Source organism: Cryptomeria japonica, chromosome 11 (assembly GCF_030272615.1).
Source record: "Cryptomeria japonica chromosome 11, Sugi_1.0, whole genome shotgun sequence".
Classification (NCBI taxonomy): Eukaryota; Viridiplantae; Streptophyta; class Pinopsida; order Cupressales; family Cupressaceae; genus Cryptomeria; species Cryptomeria japonica.
The window spans coordinates 313,593,072-313,599,071 of NC_081415.1; positions in this window are offsets into that span (position 1 = coordinate 313,593,072).

Genomic DNA, 6,000 nt, shown 5'->3' on the forward strand with positions numbered 1-6,000 from the left:
TCCAACATAAACCTCTGGGGTTTGGAACTCTTGATCCTTTCCAACTTTAGCTATACCGGTGGATAATACTGTGTCACTATCAGATATACTAGAGAATAAAGACAAAGCTGCATCCTTATGTTCTTTAATCTTTAGCAATTCTACTAATGGAACAGTGACTTTCATTTGAGTTAAAGCTTGGGCCATATCAAATGTAGAATTATTGCATTTTTCAGTATTAACCCTAACTTTTTCTGTTTTGAATTGACTTGCCCTTTTCACTGTCTCTGCCCCTTGTACATCACCAACATTTCTATCATCTTTGCCTTTAGGTACATCTTTAACTTGTTCCTCCTTTTCTTGACTGACCTTAGGAACAGTAGTAGCACTGCTTGATGCCCCCTTTTTTGTAACTTCCTTTACAAACATAGAACCCAGCTCACCCTGATCAGTGTCTCTCTTGGTGCTTCTCAGATTATAGTTATGTTTTGCTTTGGCAATTGCAGCCTTAGTGAGATTTCTAACTTCTTCCTCACTAGGCCTCCTAAGATGAACCTCTTCATCTTCAATTGTTACCACATTCAATGTATGATGCCAATCTAAGGCTAACTGTCCTTGCACTAACTTTTCATTATCCAGCACATCACTGTATTCACTTTGCATGGATTCCTCATCACTTTCTACGATGGTTTCAAACATATTAATGTTAGGCTCTACTTCTGGTCTCATAGATTCTTCAAGAGCTTGAGCCACTGCACACTGATGAGGAGAATGTGGTCCATCACAAGCAATACACCAAGGAGTATTTTCTATATTGTGAACAGATTTCCCTTTTAAAGGATCTGGTGTGTCTTGACTTTGGGTAATTTTGGGCTTCTCAATTTGGGGTTTACCGTCCTTCCAATTGGTATTATATGGCATATCATGTAATCTAGGGGGTCTATCTTGCCAGTTATAATGAGGTTTATCATTTTTGTTAACCTTGGCAGTCAAATCTTTCATAGCAATAACCAATTTCTCTATTTTATCATCCTCTTTAGCAACTTTATTAGGTTGTTGTTTGGTTTCTTGCCACAATCTACCATCTGTCCTTCTTCCTAATTTTCTAGATGCTTTTCTGTTACTTTCTACATTTATGGCAATTCTAAAAGCATCTCTCAGGTTATGGGGATTTTTATCTCTCAAGATATAGGCCATTTTGGAATCAAATGCATTGTAATATGTATTAAGACACATGTTATCATCTAGCCTCATCACTTGATACAATCTGTGCATGGATTTTTGGAATCTGGCATTGAAATCAGTGACCATTTCATTTTCAGATTTTCTAATATTGTTGAACTCATTTAGCATGAAACTCACATTAGTCTTGTCACCATACTGGTCTTGAAAGCAATTTTTAAAATCTTCCCATGAACCTATGCTATTGACTGGAAGACCTCTGTACCAATCTCTTGCATCATCAACCAGGGATTGAACAAACAGTTTCATAATAACATCTTCATCTACTATCTCATAATCGTTTATTAGATGCCCAAAAGATTTCAGATGTTCCTCAGCACTAATTGCATTGTTCCCAACAAATTTATGGAGTCTGTCTCTTAACTCAGTGGGAACATGATTTGGATATCCTGGGATCCCATCAAAGAACAATTGTCTATATTGTTCTAGATTGATTGGCCTTCTTTGAAAAGGGGTAATAGCACTATTATTTCCCATGGTCATTTTAGTTTTTGGGATTGGAGATTGAGGTGCTTGGGTGTACTATTTATTCACAGGTATTTGGCTTACTGAGGCAATATTATCTTGTACTGCAGGTTGAGTATTAACCTAAGGAAAGGAAATGTGTTGGGGATTAGGCTTGCTAAGATCTTCTGATGGGAATGTAATAGGGGGAGCCTTTAAGTAATTAATCTTTCTTTTAACTTCCTGATTCACTGCTTCTAACTCAGCCTTTTCCAGTTCCATTTGGAGATATTCCTTTTCCTTCCTCATCCTTTCCATCTCTCTCTCATGTGCTATAATCCTATAAGAAATCTCTTGTACAGTTTTAGATTCTATTCCATCATCTACCCATTTCTATTTTCCTTTATCTAAATTGGCTTTAGGAAACTGGGAGTCATTAAATACTTCCCTAGTTGGCTGGGCTACTGACTTACAAGCTTGTTTAGTTTTGGGGATTAGAATTTCTCTAATCACAGGGCCTTCCTCGTCACTTTTTTCTTTCTCTTTAGCAAGTACTTCAAGATCAGCTATCTGTCTAAGAAGCCTATCCCTTTCCATTAGTTTGGCTTTAACTTCCTTCTCCTTATTTGCCTCCTTTTGGGCTCTTAAGGATATTAAATGATGGACTCTTCTATTTAAATCTTCAATCTCTTGAGACACTTTATCCTCATCAGGGAAGTTTTCTTCAGAGTCTGATGCATTAACTTGATCTATGTCAATCAGACTAATGTTCCCATCAATTGTCCTAGGAACAGAGTGCCTAATTGCATTTGAACTGGTTCTATCTTTTGCAGAAACACTAACATGAGATAGATCTTGATTTAAAATAGGTGCATCATTAATATTTCCAAAAAATCCCGAATGGAAACCTAAAATATCATGCTCTGAATCTCTGGAAGATGAATTAGACTTTGCATAGACAGGTCGATCAGGTATCTTACCAGTAATATTGTTTTTCTACACCCAAGTAGCATTTGATGGCTCATGCAACACAAATCTCTTCTGGCCTCTCCGTGACAGTTCTGCCAGACCTTCTTGCAAAGTTTCACGAGGATGTTTCTTCATGAATGATCTTGTGTTTTTTCTTCCTTGCATCTTGCTTGTCTTCCTTTTAGAAAAAAATTGTATCTCCCAAGGACTGGTTCAAAAGTAATAGAGTCACCACCCACAAAACTATGGGAATAATGAAAACAAGCAGTCTTATCCACAAACACACAACAATTTTCTTTACAAGCCTCAACACAGATCTATGTTTATATCTTTATTGTAACTTTCCCCAGCAGAGTCACCACTTTTGTTGTCTTCAAAATCTGATTTCCTTTAACATCCTTAAAATAATATGATTAAAACTCGGTGCAGAAGAGACATCAAAGATAAGGAAATTCTCAAGAGAACATATGACAAGGTTTGATTGAACCTCCTACACTTTGGACTTACTCAGAGCCCAGGTGGGTATACCTTTGTGAATTGAATTCACACTTTCGATCATAAACCCACAACAAACCAGTCCAGAAAACCAGTGGATCTATTCACCTTGAAATCAACTGAAAATAAAGATTGGAAACTATACTTAAATTTAGCATTTCAATCAACAAAACATGCAATAAACCACTTCAATCAATACCAGTGCCTTATCCAAGGTCATAGAGTCATCTAAACTCAAATAATACTCCTCAAACAAAACATCTTTATGCATCCCGTTGGCTTGGTTTCTATTAATCCTTGTATATGCCTGACACCTACAAGAATTTATGCATTTCAAATTAAGCTATGATCATCAAAATTCAAAGTCTCTTCCAAAAGAGTTTACTGGTATGAGTGATCCCCGCATCTTTAATTTCCCTCCTAAAGAGAAAAGCTAATGAACACTTCTACTAAAATTGCTTTGCAATCCCATTCAAACAGAATAACTCTGGATTATTCAGAATGAAAATAGTAAACAAATTTGTAAACACACTTGAAGACAACACAAAGCTTTACTCAAAACCAATGGTCTGTATATTGATATTTAGTTCAAGAAATATTACAAGAAATTTTGAGTATTCTCCATTAGACTAAGAAAAGCTCAGATAAATTTCTGCAGCGTTTTCTTACAATTCTTTGCGATCTCCTTTCCTCTAGTCCTGGTATCCATTTATAACAACATGGATGCACAAATCTTCAAATTTCTCGAGGAGAGTTTGTTACAATCATTTCTTTCAAAATAAAGAGGTTACAAGCTTTTCGCAAAAAACAGTTACAAGCTCTTTTCGGCCTCTGCAGTTTCTTCAACAGGCTGTTCGGTTGCAACCTCTTCTACCTTTTCAGGGGCACTTTCCAACTGTTCCAGATCATGGGTGGCATATTTAATTGTCCACTCATCATACACCTCTTCTATCGGCCATGAGAAATTAATCACTTTATCTTTAGTTTTAGTCAACCTTTTCCAAGAATTTCTCATTTTGTTGACTTCTAAATTAAGAAAACCATAATGTGACTTAATTTTCTCTATCTCTTGTATTGTCAAAACGAAGAAAGAAGCATCATCTAGATCAATAATTCCTTTAACTCTCACTGACAATTTAGCTTCTATCTCCTTAAGCCACATTTGTTTGTCCTTTAATTGATCCGGGCTAGCAAAAACTCCTGGGAGCAACTCAAAAACTTGATTAGTGTACTCCTTTTTGCACAAATTTACCTTCCTATCCACATTATCCACCTCTGCTGCTAATTGTACTAAGACTTTAGCGACATCAGAAGTAGATTTGATGATGGGATTGGCCCTTGCCTCATCGCATGATACACACATAAGCTCTAAATCTTGCTCCCTAGGCCTCCATTTATCAAAAATAGGTGTCAAAATGGCCTTGTCTCTCCTGAGCTCATTCAATATATCCATAATTTTACCTAAATTGTTGTAGAGCAATGAGGCATTTATCTGCAAAACTGGAAATTGTAGCTCTTACTCTCTCCTCATACTTCTTTTCATATAAGGCCTGAGCCTGTTTCAAGTTTTCTAATTCTTTGGGAGTGATTTCAATCATTTGAGAGCTGGAGGGTGCTGGAGATGGTGGAAACTCAATGATAGGGCTAGTAGGTGGAGGTCTTGCAGGAGAAGAGGAGATCATCAGTGTTGAAGACTCACCTTGATGGTATTGTCTAGTCAACTAGCTCTGTAGCTTGGCAATGATGCTATCCTTACCTCTTACCTCCTCCTTGGCATTGTTATAGGCCTTCAAAACTCTTTCCAACTTAACTTGGAGGGCCTCTTTCTCTTTGGCTTCCTTCTCTGCTACCGCAACACTAAATTTTGTAGTCTCTAACACAGTGCTAGCAGCCTCCACTACCCCTATACTCTGCACTCTCTTCACCATCATTCCACCAAGGTAACTTGACCCTGGGGTGTCTTTTCTTTTCTTACTCTCATTTCTCTTGAGAGACCACATGACGAGTGCAACATTGTCCTTATTGAAAGTAATCCCCTCCATGGGTTTAGTCTTTTTTCTCACTGCATCTAGTACCAGAGCGTCTTCTATATCCCATTCGGGTAAGATAAGCACTCCAGCTTGTGCAACCATATCTCTTCCCTGCTCAGGGGTGATGGTTTTTAATTCTTCCATCATCTCTTGCTTTATTTCCTCTTCCACCAGGGCTGGATCTTTATTGGGCTGCTCAACTTTTCTCTTTTCACATCTAGCATTATATTTATCTATGTGTTGTTTCCATATAAACTGCATAAATGCTTCTGATGTGACAAAATTGTTATCAGCTAAAAAAGCCTTACTTGCCTGCTTTATCTCAGGATCCCACTCTTGGCCTTTGAGTTCAGTGGTAGTGATATCCATTTCAGTAGCAATGGGTTCTTCTAGCATTCCTTCCTCCACTTCATCATAAGTGTAGGCAATTTCCCCTAGACTACCTAATTGTAGGAGTTGCTTAGCTGCTGCTTGCTCATTTCCTATATGGATAGGGGATTGGGATGGGGAATACAAAGGTGTATCTGATTGCACTTCTTTCCCCACCCTTTTCTTCTTTGGGCTTTCTTGGATGTCAATGACATTTTGTATCTTCCTCTTTCCTTTGGAGGTAGAGGGCTCCCCTGTTGTAGGCATCAACACACTATAACTGGATTTCTTATGTAGTGTATAATCACAAGGAGGGATTGCTTTGCTGGAAGTTGACCTACTTAGGATCATTCTTTCCTTCTGAGGGTTGCTCTTGATTACAACTTCCCTCCTCTCTTTCAGTGTCTGCATCACATCTTCAAAGAAAACAATCAAAAACTTTATTTTCTCTTCCAGTGGGAAAAAGCTAGAC